This window comes from Scyliorhinus torazame, chromosome X, assembly GCF_047496885.1.
Source record: "Scyliorhinus torazame isolate Kashiwa2021f chromosome X, sScyTor2.1, whole genome shotgun sequence".
NCBI classification, from domain to species: Eukaryota; Metazoa; Chordata; class Chondrichthyes; order Carcharhiniformes; family Scyliorhinidae; genus Scyliorhinus; species Scyliorhinus torazame.
Window position 1 is genome coordinate 33,218,987 of NC_092738.1, and position 14,419 is coordinate 33,233,405.

The 14,419-nt window shown below is 49.1% G+C and overlaps 1 protein-coding gene across 4 annotated transcripts in view; it reads left to right on the forward strand.

Annotated features, from left to right (window-relative positions):
• The first annotated feature begins 503 nt into the window (after positions 1–503).
• The window catches only part of r3hdm2 (R3H domain containing 2), a 325,172-nt gene continuing 311,256 nt past the window's right edge, over positions 504–14,419 (forward strand). For 3 of the 4 annotated variants that reach the window (XM_072494029.1, XM_072494034.1, XM_072494030.1), the window contains exon 1: positions 506–854. The gene's annotated coding sequence lies outside the window, so the exon portion shown is untranslated. Of the gene's footprint in view, positions 855–14,419 lie in introns of all 4 variants that reach the window. The other variant, XM_072494033.1, reaches the window with a different exon arrangement.

Consider the following 14,419-nt stretch of genomic DNA (forward strand, 5'->3'; position numbering starts at 1 on the left):
AGATGTGCAGGTTAGGTGGATTGGCCAGGATAAATTGTCCCTTAGTGTAGGTTAAGTTAGAGGGTATTTGGGATAGGCCAGGTGAGTGGGTGGGGTGCTCTTTCAGAGGGCCAGTGCATACATGATGGGCCTCGTTCTGCATTGTCGGGATTCGATTGCTCTTATTTGTGCCACACAAGTGCCAATGACCATCTCTCCATGCCATAGGCATTGTTGAATTTAACCTGCACGTTCTGAATAAACACCGGGAACATCGACTTGAAGTGGAACTCTGACCACTGGGTGTTGTGAGATCTGTGCCGCACAGCCCTGTGGATGAAGGAGGCAGTCCTGGCGCGGTCGCTGGTGAAGCTCGGGCTCGGGGAGACTCGGGCAGAGTCGGGCTCGGGGTGTCCCGCACAGCAGCGCGGCTTGGCAGGGGCTCCACGCAGAAAGCGGTGACGTCACAAGCGCGGAGCACCTCGCTGACGTCACAGAGTGGGCAGGAAAGCGTGACGTGACACGCAGGCGCCGAAGGCGGCCAGATTATTTTCTTTCTTTTCTCTTTTTTTTTTAATTTTCTCCGCCGTTTGCTTTCTTTCTCATTTTTCTCCCCCCCCTCTTTAATTGTGTTCTCTTCCCTTTCCCCCTCTCTTCCTCCTCCTCCCTCTCCCCTCCTTCTCTCTCTCTCTCTCTCTCTTTTCCCCCTCCTCCCCCCCCCCCCATCCCTCTCTCCTGGACAGCTCCAGCCTTTTTGGTTGTTTTTTTTTCTAAATGTGTTTTTTTTGAGGGGGGGGGGGACTCGGTAACGGACGGTTTGTGGTGCGAGCGCCGAGGTTTGTGAGGCGGCGGCGGCCTGAAGCGCCAGTGTGAGGGTGAGTGTGGGGATAGAGGCTGGGAGGCCTTCAGCAGGCTGGGCGGGGGGGGCGGGATGCTCACACCACTTTGGGCCATGCTCCTCAGCAAACAGTGCAGTCAAGTTGGAGCACCATGTCCTTCCATGAGGTGCTGACTTTTTCCGGAAGGTTAAACCACTCTTCCACATGCTTGTTTCATGTTACAAGACAGGAATGACAGACCTCTTCGTTCACCTGAGGAAGGAGCAGTGCTCCGAAAGCTAGTGATTGAAACAAACCTGTTGGACTTTAACCTGATGTTGTAAGACTTCTTACAAGACAGGAATGGACAGACTACTTGACAGGCCCCCCCACAGAACATCAATGTGTTTGAACACATTGGCTCCATGTGTCTGAACACCAGGTTGAGTTTGAGAGGGGGTTTGGCAGGGGGGGGGGGGGGGGTGTCCTCAACCTAGCAGCACCGCCTGGTACTCATCTCTTACTGTGGATCACTCTATCCCCAGGAGGTTCCGAACGCCCGTCTGAAACCCAGTCCGAAGTCTTACAACACCAGGTTGAAGTCCCAACAGGCTTGTTTGGAATCACTAGCTTTCGGAGCGCTGCTCCTTCCTCCGTGCCTGTCTGAAACGCGACCTCGCTTCTGCCCAGTCACACCTTCAGCGAGTCTGAAGCCAAAGTTTTTCCTTGGAAGGATAATTGATTGGTTAACAACTCTGTTATCGTTGTGTCTGAGCTACAGGCGCCTTGGTATTTTTAGTCCCTTGATCACCGAATCGTACCATCATAATAATAGCTTATTGTCACGAGTAGGCTTCAATTAAGTTACTGTGAAAAGCCCCTAGAATGATTATCATAACATTCCTATAGTGCCGAAGGAGGCCATTGAGTCTGCACTGACCCTCCAAATACTCTACCTAGGTCCACTCACCCGCCCACCACGTCTGACTCCTGTAATCTAACCTGCACATCCCTGGACACTAAGGGGCAATTTATCATGGCCAATTCACGTAACCCACACATCTTTGGACTGTGGGAGGAAACCCCGGAGCACCCGGAGGAAACCCACGTACACACGGGCCGAACGTGCAAACTCCACACAGACAGTCACCCAAGGTTGGAGTTGAACCCAGGTCCCTGGTGCTGTGAGGCAGCAGTGCTAACCACTTTGCCACCATGCTGATAGAAATCCAATTCCCTTTTCAATACCTCGATCAAACCTGCCTCTGCCACCCTTTGGGTGTTGTTGCTTAACCTGGTATTGTAAGACTTCTTACTGTGCTCACCCTTTCGGTGAAAAACCTTTTCCTCACATCACTTTTACTCCTTTTGCCAATTATTTTCAATCTGTGCTTACTGGGTCTTGATTCTTTTACGAGGGGGAACAGTTTGTCCCTGTCTACTCTGTCCAGCCCCCGTCATGATTTTTAACATCTCTGTCAAGTCTCCTCTCAGCCTTCTTTTCTCCGAGGAACACAGTCCCAACCTCTCCAATCTATCCTCATGACTACAGTTCTTTATCCTTGGAATAATTCTCATGAATCTCTTCCGTCCTCTCTCCATGTCTTCACATCCTTCTTCAAGTGTGCTGCCCAGAATGAGACGCACCATGGTCCCCACATTATTCCCATCAAAATGTATCCCCTCACACTTCTCTGCATTGAACGTCATCTGCCACTTGTCTGCCCAATCCACCAATATGTGTATGTCCTTTTGAAGTTCAAGACTATCCTCATCACCGTTGATGTTTCCAATCTTTGTATCATCTGCAAATTTTGAAATCGTGCTCAGTCTAGGTCATTAATATAGAGCAAGGCTCCCAACACTAACTCTTGGGGAGCTCCACGTCAAACATTCCTCCAATCTGAAAAGCAACTATTTATCACTACTCTGTTTCCTGTCACTCAGCCAAGTCCCTAAATTCCCTTTTATTCCATGAGCTACAATTTTGCTCAAGTCTGTTGTGTGGCACTGTATCAAGTACCTTTTGAAATTCTACATACACCACACCAACAGCATTGCCCTTGTCAACCTTCTCTGTTACCTCCTCAAAAACATGATTTTCCCCTGAATGATCCCATGCTGGCATTCCTGAATTAGCCTGCATCTATTGAAGTAACTAATACTTTTGTCCCGAATTATAGTTTCCAGAGGTTTCTGCACTACAACCAAACTGATGGGTCTGTAGTTGCCGGTTTTATCCTTGCCCTCATTTTTGAACAAATGTGTAACATTCAGTTCTCCAGTTCTCTGACTTCACTCCAATGTTTAAGGAAGAGTGGAAGATTATCACCAGTGCCTCTACAATTTCCACTCTCTCGCCTCTCAGTACCCTTGGATGCATCTCATCTGGTCCTGGTAACTTCTCAATTTTAAATAAAGATAGCCTTCCGAACACCAAGTATAAATTTACAATTGTAAATCCCAATTGTAAGTTGTTTGAGTGTACCAGTCACCCTCTCACCTCAACCTGGGTAGAATCTTCATTTGTAAAGACAGATGCAAAGTACTTGTGTAATATTTCTGCCTCAATGTGCAAGTGCCCTTTTTTATCCCTAATTAACCCCACTCTTTTTCTCCCCTTTACTTAAATGCTTCTCGAAGACCTTGGGGTTCCCTTTTATGTTAGTTGCCAGTCTCTTTTCATGCTCCCTACTTGCTTTTCCTATTAATTGTTTTTCACTTCCTCTCTGGTCCTTAGAGATTCTTCCTGATTCTCTCGTGTATTTTCTACCTGACATTTGTCATATGTACTCTTCCCTTTCATCTTCACCTCTATCTCTACGTGTCTATGAATGGATGTGTGTCCTCGCTCAAGTGACTGTTCTCCAGAGTTTTGGGCGCCGGGCTGTGCTCATTGGGAAAAAAGATTGCATTTGTAGAACACCCTCTGGAGATACAGAAACTCATGACAACTAATGAAGTAGTTTTGAAGTACAGTCATGGATGTAATTTCGAAAAATGCAGCATTGCTCACAAAGATCCCACAAGTCGCATGGTGAATAATGGTTAAATGCTGTTTATACTCTTTCAGTGATGGTTGAATTATCAAAGTTGGTTTAAACACTTGCTGAATGACATCATAAGGGGTTGCCTTGGAGTGTCCATAACAGGCACTTGAAAGAATCAGAGGACCTTTTTTTAATGGTTTGGTATTTCAGTAAATGTAGATTGCGAGGATTAGCATTCTCAATCACCTCAAATGCGAGTGCCCCGAGATGCAAATGGCTTTGCTGCGCCCAAGGGTACTGATTCCCTTGAGTTTTAGTGGCTGAAAGCTTTGGCCGTTGCATGGTTTGATGGTCCAGCTATACACCAAAAGGGCTTCCTCCAGCTCTATGTACTGGCTCCAAGATCAAACTGTGAAATGCGATTTGTGCAAGAGGAGCAATGATTGCGAGGATGTTTGTTACGGCCAATACTGGCTGAGTATTTTGGAGGGGGAGTAGGTCTTGTTGTCAAAATCTTTCTTAAACAGGGTGAAGTAATTGTTAAAGTTCCTGGTGCATTATATTGAATCAGCGAAATTATGACAACTGGCATGTCTTCATCAGCCCGCCCACCATGCACAAGCCAATCGTTCATCAAGAAACTGATGAGAAATCAGAGCATTTGGATAAGAACTACTGAGGCAGGCTGTGCCTGAATGTGCTCATTTATCCAGGCCTTTGAGCCTCCTTAAATTGGTCAGAAGAGCGTGTAGTGGCTGCTGACGTTTCCTGCCTGTGGAGATACTTTACGATGGAGTATGGTGTTTGACCATGCTATGGTCAGGATTTTTTAAAATGTGGTTTGTGGGAGTTATGCAATATTGGTAAGATTGCATTTCATGCCCATCTCTAGTTGTGCTGATAAAATGATGGGTCTTCTTGAAGCTGCCTGTTTCCTGATGAGTTGTCATGTGTGGAAATAATTCCTGTTGGCTGTCCATTCAGCCTTACATGTGTTGTCCAATGACAAACTGGTGACACTTGTAATTTGGAGGTGGGGGGGAGGAAGACTGGAGAAAGAGTCAGTTTGGTTTCACGATAACATGCTTGTTGCTGGAAGATTTGAACCATGTTGGTTAGCTGTGGCAGGTTCAGTCATTTTGATCAATGGGCTTGGGTAAATAGGGTGTGAGATGCTTGTGCTGTGCATGTGCGGTATGAAGAAAAAGAGCTAAGTCCATTTTGTCAGTAGTTTTGTTGGGCCTGCAATGCTCAGTTGATCCAGAATTAATCCGGGGTGGGGGGTGCTCACTTGCCAGCAAGTGCAGTGAGTGTAGGTTTGCTACAAGCATTCACATAGGAGCTAGCTGAGTTTCTGAGAGTGAGCAACGTAACTATGTCAAAGGTAGCTCGGCCATGAGGGGGTCTGCCATTGGATTACTGTGATCTCTTGGGTCAGATTGCCGTCTGAAGTCAGAAGAGTTTCCCAATTTTTCTCCCATTAAATTAGTTCACATACCTTGGATCAACAGATACCAGCAATTTGTCCCTTCTTGCTAAAATCAGCAGCAGGATTGTTAAGGCTGCAGCTGTCAGGCCAAAGTTGAGAGGTCGAGTGTGGACCAACTGAAAGTTAGAGCTCCGTATGCATCTGGCTTGTGTCCTGAGCACCCTCCTTTACAGGCGTGAGGCCTGGACAACTTATGTAAGCCAAGAAAAGCGGCTGCATAATTTCCACCTCCACTTCCTCAGGTGAACATTGGGAATCGCCTGACACAAAAGAGTGTTGAATGTGGAAGCACACCAAGTGTGCAGGGGTCCCCAGTATGGTTTCCCTCTTCAATCAGTGGTAACGCCGTCTGCTTGGTCATGTGAACTGAATGGATGATGGCAGCATCAACAAAGACATGCCCCATGACAAGCTTGCTGTCAGAACAGATCAACAGGCCACCCATGTCTCTGGTACAAGAAGCAAGACTTCTAGTTGACCAAGATCGGAGTCAATGAATGGGAAACCTTCACTGCTGACAGGTGTCTGGAGAGGGTGTCGAGGGTGGGGGGCGTGTTAAAGTGGGAGTTAGGTATTAGTTAATAGTTAACCAGTTGTAGTTGCTGCATATTTCATGACAGTTCTTGTTATAAATGAACAGTAATTGTGCTTACATTTACAAACCTGGTGACTGTAATTACTGGGCAGCCAAGGACCAAAGACTTCACGTATTTTGCGAAGAATTATTGGGCGGGGAAGGGGGAGGGGGTGGGGAAGGGGTGCTGAATGGAGATGTTGAAGGTCAACAATTATACTGGTTAATATTGTAAAGGTTTGATGGAAGATATTTGCCAGTTAATTTTCTTGTGTATTTTGCCAAATTAGCAAAAGGAAACTAGCCTTTCTATGAACACCTGAAAATGTTGGAAATGTACAGTATGTCAGTCAGAATCTGAGAAGGAAAGGTTTCTCTTTGCAATTTTGATTGACGTATTGCTCATTGCCAGCCTGTTCCTTCTGAGTATGCTTCATGTCATCGGAACTTGATGACTTTTGACCTCATTTTCCACCAATGCTGTTTAGGCTCACTCGTCTGGGTGACTACTACAATGCAAAACCAGAGCTTCATTTTCTTTTACAATTAGACAAAGCCGTGTGCAGATTTACTATAGGCGGGTGAGTGACTCACAAATAAATTCAAAGAGGCAGCAGTAGGCATCTTGTGTGAAACGAATTTAGGTTGTTTCCACCCACTTTACAGTGGGCACAAACACTTAATTGGTCATCATTTAGTAAATTGGCAGTTTATTTCCAATTCACAGGATCACTGGTGTAGAAAATGGGAAATTTGCCTTATTGCAGTAGCAGTGCTCTATTGAATCTGACCAGTCCTGTCCCTGTCCTGGGAGTGTTTGATGGGGGCAGTGTAGAGGGAGCTTTACTCTGTATCTAACTCCGTGCTGTACCTGTCCTGGGAGTGTTTGATGGGGACAGTGTAGAGGGAGCTTTACTCTGTATCTAACCCGTGCTGTATCTGTCCTGGGAGTGTTTGATGGGGACAGTGTAGAGGGAGCTTTACTCTGTATCTAACCCCGTCCTGTCCCTGTCCTGGGAGTGTTTGATGGGGACTGTGTAGAGGGAGCTTTATTCTGTATCTAACCCCGTGCTGTACCTGTCCTGGGAGTGTTTGATGGGGGCAGTGTAGAGGGAGCTTTACTCTGTATCTAACCCGTGCTGTACCTGTCCTGGGAGTGTTTGATGGGGACAGTGTAGAGGGAGCTTTACTCTGTATCTAACCCCGTCCTGTCCCTGTCCTGGGAGTGTTTGATGGGGACTGTGTAGAGGGAGCTTTATTCTGTATCTAACCCCGTGCTGTACCTGTCCTGGGAGTGTTTGATGGGGACAGTGTAGAGGGAGCTTTACTCTGTATCTAACCCCGTCCTGTCCCTGTCCTGGGAGTGTTTGATGGGGACTGTGTAGAGGGAGCTTTATTCTGTATCTAACCCCGTGCTGTACCTGTCCTGGGAGTGTTTGATGGGGGCAGTGTAGAGGGAGCTTTACTCTGTATCTAACGCCGTGCTGTACCTGTCCTGGGAGTGTTTGATGGGGACTGTGTAGAGGGAGCTTTACTCTGTATCTAACCCCGTGCTGTACCTGTCCTGGGAGTGTTTGATGGGGCAGTGTAGAGGGAGCTTTACTCTGTATCTAACCCCGTGCTGTACCTGTCCTGGGAGTGTTTGATGGGGACTGTGTAGAGGGAGCTTTACTCTGTATCTAACCCCGTGCTGTACCTGTCCTGGGAGTGTTTGATGGGGCAGTGTAGAGGGAGCTTTACTCTGTATCTCACCCTGTGCTGTACCTGTCCTGGGAGTGTTTGATGGGGACAGTATGGAGGGAGCTTTACTCTGTATCTAACCCCATGCTGTACCTGTCCTGGGAGTGTTTGATGGGGACAGTGTAGAGGGAGCTTTACTCTGTATCTAACCCCGTGCTGTACCTGTCCTGGGAGTGTTTGATGGGGACAGTGTAGAGGGAGCTTTACTCTGTCTCTCAGCCCGTGTTGTACCTGCCCTGGGAGTGTTTGAAGGGGACAGTGTAGAGGGAGCTTTACTTTATCTAACCGCTGCTGTACCTGCACTGGGAGTGTTTGATGGGGACTGTGTAGAGGGAGCTTTACTCTGTATCTAACCCCGTGCTGTACCTGTCCTGGGAGTGTTTGATGGGGCAGTGTAGAGGGAGCTTTACTCTGTATCTAACCTCGTTGTGTACCTGTCCTGGGAGTGTTTGATGGGGACAGTGTAAACGGAGCTTTACTTTATCTAACCGCTGCTGTACCTGCACTGGGAGTGTTTGATGGAGACAGTGTGGACGGAGCTTTATTCTATCTAACCCCTGCTGTACCTGCCCTGGGAGTGTTTGAAGGGAGCAGTGTAGAGGGAGCTTTACTCTGTATCTAACTCCATGCTGGACTATCCTGGGAGTGTTTGATTGGGGGCAGTGTAGAGGGAGCTTTACTCTGTATCTAATCCCGTGCTGTACCTGTCCTGGGTGTCTTTGATGGGGACAGTGTCGAGGGAGCTTTACTCTGTATCTAACCCCGTGCTCTACCTGTCCTGGGAGTGTTTGATGGGGACAGTGTAGAGGGAGCTTTACTCTGTATCTAACTCCGTGCTGTACCTGTCCTGGGAGTGTTTGATGTGGGACAGTGTAGAGGGAGCTTTACTCTGTATCTAACCCCGTGCTGTACCTGTCCTGGGAGTGTTTGATGTGGGACAGTGTAGAGGGAGCTTTACTCTGTATCTAACCCCGTGCTGTATCTGTCTTGGGAGTGTTTGATGGGGACAGTGTAGAGGGAGCTTTACTCTGTATCTAACTCCGTGCTGTACCTATCCTGGGAGTGTTTGATGTGGGACAGTGTAGAGGGAGCTTTACTCTGTATCTAACCCCGTGCTGTACCTGTCCTGGGAGTGTTTGATGGGGGCAGTGTAGAGGGAGCTTTACTCTGTATCTAACCCCGTGCTGTCCCTGTCCTGGGAGTGTTTGATGGGGACTGTGTAGAGGGAGCTTTACTCTGTATCTAACCCCGTGCTGTACCTGTCCTGGGAGTGTTTGATGGGGCAGTGTCGAGGGAGCTTTACTCTGTATCTAACCCTGTGCTGTACCTGTCCTGGGAGTGTTTGATGGGGACAGTGTAGAGGGAGCTTTACTCTGTATCTAACCCTGTGCTGTACCTGTCCTAGGAGTGTTTGATGGGGACAGTGTAGAGGGAGCTTTACTCCGTATCTAACTCCGTGCTGAACCTGTCCTGGGAGTGTTTGATGGGACAGTGTAGAGGGAGCTTTACTCTGTATCTAACCCCGTGCTGTACCTGTCCTGGGAGTGTTTGATGGGGACAGTGTAGAGGGAGCTTTACTCTGTCTCTCAGCCCGTGTTGTACCTGCCCTGGGAGTGTTTGAAGGGGACAGTGTAGAGGGAGCTTTACTCTGTATCTAACCTCGTTGTGTACCTGTCCTGGGAGTGTTTGATGGGGACAGTGTAGACGGAGCTTTATTCTATCTAACCCCTGCTGTACCTGCCCTGGGAGTGTTCGAAGGGAGCAGTGTAGAGGGAGCTTTACTCTGTATCTAACTCCATGCTGGACTGTCCTGGGAGTGTTTGATGGGGGCAGTGTAGAGGGAGCTTTACTCTGTATCTAATCCCGTGCTGTACCTGTCCTGGGTGTCTTTGATGGGGACAGTGTCGAGGGAGCTTTACTCTGTATCTAACCCCGTGCTCGACCTGTCCTGGGAGTGTTTGATGGGGACAGTGTAGAGGGAGCTTTACTCTGTATCTAATCCCGTGCTGTACCTGTCCTGGGTGTCTTTGATGGGGACAGTGTAGAGGGAGCTTTACTCTGTATCTCACCCCGTGCTGTACCTGTCCTGGGAGTGTTTGATGGGGACAGTGTAGAGGGAGCTTTACTCTGTATCTAACTCCGTGCTGTACCTGTCCTGGGAGTGTTTGATGTGGGACAGTGTAGAGGGAGCTTTACTCTGTATCTAACCCCGTGCTGTATCTGTCTTGGGAGTGTTTGATGGGGACAGTGTAGAGGGAGCTTTACTCTGTATCTAACCCCGTGCTGTACCTGTCCTGGGAGTGTTTGATGTGGGACAGTGAATAGGGAGCTTTACTCTGTATCTAACCCCGTGCTCTACCTGTCCTGGGAGTGTTTGATGGGGACAGTGTAGAGCGAGCTTTACTCTGTATCTAACCCCGTGCTGTACCTGTCTTGGGAGTGTTTGACGTGGGACAGTGTAGAGGGAGCTTTACTCTGTATCTAACCCCGTGCTGTACCTGTCCTCGGAGTGTTTGATGGGGACAGTGTAGAGGGAGCTTTACTCTGTATCTAACCCCGTGCTGTACCTGTCCTGGGAGTGTTTGATGTGGGACAGTGTCGAGGGAGCTTTACTCTGTATCTAACCCCGTGCTGTACCTGTCCTGGGAGTGTTTGATGGGGACAGTGTAGAGAGAGCTTTACTCTGTATCTAACCCCGTGCTGTACCTGTCCTGGGAGTGTTTGATGGGGACAGTGTAGAGAGAGCTTTACTCTGTATCTAACCCCCTGCTGTACCTGTCCAGGGAGTGTTTGATGGGGACAGTGTAGAGGGAGCTTTACTCTGTATCTAATCCCGTGCTGCACCTGTCCTGGGAGTGTTTGATGGGGGCAGTGTAGAGGGAGCTTTACTCTGTATCTAACCCCGTGCTGTACCTGTCCTGGGAGTGTTTGATGGGGACAGTGTAGAGGGAGCTTTACTCTGTATCTAACCCCGTGCTGTATCTGTCTTGGGAGTGTTTGATGGGGGCAGTGCAGAGGGAGTTTTCACTCTCTCTCTCTCTCTCTCTCTCTCTCTGTTGCTGCTCCTGTTTCTAGCATTGAGCTGCATGGAGGAAGAGGAGAGAGAGGAAGGAGGAGAACTGGAGCGGATATGTTGCTGGGAATGGCAGACCGGGGTCGGATTCGGGCCAAGGATGGAAGGCTTACTTGGCGCTGTTTTGCTAAAGATCGTGCCCCGCCGCCTGCAGCTCGAGGTGAATTGATGGTGGCCTGCAGCTGCTCCTGGAGGCTCCGGGAGTTGGCCCCTTGGACTGTTGAAGTAGACTTTGGGATTTTGGTACCTTTCTACTGATTTTTGTCTGTTTTGGAGAGACTATCTGGGGTTTTCCCCTAGATGTTGCCATGCCACCGGGTGGCCATTTTCTGGATTATTGGTGAACTTGTCAAGCTGTACCGGGTGTCAGCGCGTTTTGTGTCGGACACTGTTTTGTTGCACTAGGACTGACTTTTTGGACTTTTGTGTTTGCTTTGTTACTATTGTCTCTGTCCATGTTGTTAAACTGCTCTGCTTACAAATGGTCCCTTGCCGGTTGGGCAGGTTACCATGGTTCCGTGAAGGAAGGTCCCCCTGCCCTCTGCCACGCCCTGGTGTGTATCTTTCTAGGGTCTGTGCTCCTTGCGGAGGGAGCCTTTCCTCCGATGTGAGGCTACGGCAACCGGGCCGGGGTGGGGGAGGAATGATGAACGAAGTAGCCGTTTGCCGGCTTTCTGGCTAGCGGCCTGGAACTGTTGTTTTGGATTTAACTGGGATCCCCTTCGCGGGGGGCGGGGGGGAAACAGGGGGTGATTGTGTACATATAGGTGGTTTTCTGTATTAGTAGATGTTTTTGACATGCTACTGGTTTCTGTTATCTCTGACTATACTGTTTCTATATGTTGATGCATTGTTTTGATGTTGACAGACTATCCACGTGCTGTGAGGGACTAAATTGGCTAGAGGCTGGCTTTTAGCCGGTGGCCTATTTCATGGTTCATTGTTTTGAGCTGCATTGTGGCCCCTTTGTGGGAGAGGGGGGGTACTTTCTACTCTCTCTCTCGTACTGTGCCCTGTGTTGACGTGCCCCTTGTCGGTGGTCTGCGTTGCTCGCTGGAGCTCCTCTTCTGCCGGTGTGGGGCTGACATTCGGGGCGGGGGTGGTTATATGTGTGTGTGTGTGTACTGAAGATATTCTATCTTGCGACTGTTTTTGATATGTAACTGTTGAAGTGTTAATAAACCAAAATATTTGGAGGGAGCTTTACTCTGTATCTAACTCCATGCTGGACTGTCCTGGGAGTATTTGATTGGACAGTTTTTAATTCTTTCATGTGATGGAGGCATGGCTGGTTAGACCAGCATTTATTGTTATCCCTAATTGCCCCTTGCGAAGGTGGTGTTGAGTTACTTTCTTGAACCGCTGCAGTGCACGTGATGTACACCCACCGTGCTGTTAGGGAGGGAGTTGCAGGATGTTGCCCCAGCGACAGTGAAGGAACGGCCGATATATTTCCCAGTCAGGATGGTGAGTGACTTGGGAGGGGAACCTCCAGGTGGTGGGGTTCCCAGGTATCTGCTGCTCTTGTCCTTCTAGATGGTAGAGGTCGTAGGTTTGGAGCACGCTGCCGAAGGAGTCATGATGCTGTGGCAGGTTTGGAAGGTGCTGTCTTTATCTCAGCAGAGCTGTCTATGCTCTTGTGTGTTTTTATTGGTAACGTTGGATGTACGATGATTATTTTTCCTGCCAGCTCCTTTATTTTGAGCCCCAAAATGCAAGCATTATACAGACTTGCAATCTTTTTATATGTACTCAGTGGTTGGAGGGGAATAACTGGAGTTTGGATGTTTTATGAGCCACAGTACTTCAATGTCGTCAATAAAAACACATCAAGTTGGTGTTCTGTGCGATATTGGGGAAAAATCTGACTCTGAAGAGATGGGCTGTCCTGCGTCCTGGCTCCCAAATTGAATTTTGTTTGAGAAGTCTATCAAAGCAGATGCCCCCTGCTGTTCTTTGTTAGCCTGGGTGTTAAAGGATGGACTTTATTATTGATTTGTTGTGCTAATGATAAAGAAATGCTCATTGCGAATCTTGTATTAGATTAAGTCTCCTGCAATAGCATGGGAACTGAACGCTGTCCAACAAATGATATGCTGAGAATTCTGTGGTTTCATAGACCATAGAATCCCAAAGTGCAGCAGGAGGTCATTCGGCCCATCAGGTCTGCACCGACCCTCTGAAAGAGCACCCTACCCAGGCCCACTCCCCTGCCCTATCCCTGTAACCTTGCATATTGATCATGGCCAGTCCATCTAATCTGCACAACTTTGGACTGTGAGAGGAAACTGGAGCACTCGGAGGAAGCCCATGCCAGGAGACCGTGCAGACTCCGCACAGACAGCGACCCAAGCTCGGAATTGAACCTAGGACCCTGGAGCTGTGAAGCCACAGTGTTAACCACTGTGTTACAGTGCTGCCTGACACTGACAGTCACCCAAGGTTGAAATCGAACCCGGGTCCCTGGTGCCGAGAGGCAGCAGTGCTTTTTAAAAAAATATATATTTATTAAAGTTTTTTAACACAATTTTTCACCCTTACAAACAATAACCCACCCCCCCCCCCGCCCTCGTAACAAAATAGCAAGAAATCGCACATAGCAAGATATATACATGATCAAACAATATGTTACATAGCTTTGTACACTGGCTCTCTCCCGCACGTGCCAGTTTCCCAAATCCTTCATGTTTTCTCTTGCTCAACCCCCCCCGGCAAGCCCCCCTTTTCCCCCCCCCTCTCTCACAGGACGCCCCCCCCCCCCCCCCCCCCCCCCCGGGTTGCTGCTGCTGCTGACCGACCTTCCTCTAACGCTCCGCGAGATAGTCTAGGAACGGTTGCCACCGCCTGTAGAACCCCTGCGCAGACCCTCTCAAGGCGAACTTTATCCTCTCCAGCTTAATGAACCCAGCCATGTCGTTTGTCCAGGCCTCCTCGCTGGGGGGCTTCGCCTCCTTCCACATTAGCAAGATCCTTCGCCGGGCTACTAGGGATGCAAAGGCCAGAATGCCGGCCTCTTTCGCCTCCTGCACTCCCGGCTCGTCCACTACTCCAAATATTGCTAGCCCCCAGCTTGGCTTGACCCGGACTTTCACCACCTGAGATATTGCTCCCGCCACTCCTCTCCAGAACCCCTCCAGTGCCGGGCATGACCAAAACATATGGACATGGTTCGCCGGGCTCCCTGAGCACCTTCCACATCTGTCCTCTACCCCAAAGAACCTACTCAACCTCGCCCCCATCACGTGCGCTCTGTGAACTACCTTAAATTGTATCAGGCTGAGCCTGGCACATGAGGAGGAATTAACCCTACCTAGGGCATCAGCCCATAACCCCTCCTCGATCTCCTCCCCCAGCTCCTCCTCCCATTTACCCTTCAGCTCCTCTACCAATGCTTCCCCCTCTTCTTTCATCTCCTGGTATATTGCCGACACCTTACCCTCCCCGACCCATACACCCGAGATCACCCTGTCTTGAATTTCCTGTGCCGGGAGCAACGGGAACTCCCTCACCTGCTGCCTCACAAACGCCCTCACCTGCATATATCTAAAAGCATTTCCCGGGGGTATCTCAAACTTCTCCTCCAGTGCCCCTAGGCTCGCAAACGTCCCATCAATGAACAGGTCCCCCATTCTTCTAATCCCCGCCCGATGCCAGCTCTGAACCCCCCCCCCCCGTCCATCCTCCCCGGGACAAACCGGTGGTTACCCCTGATCGGGGACCACACCGAGGCTCCCATTGCACCCCTGTGCCGTCTCC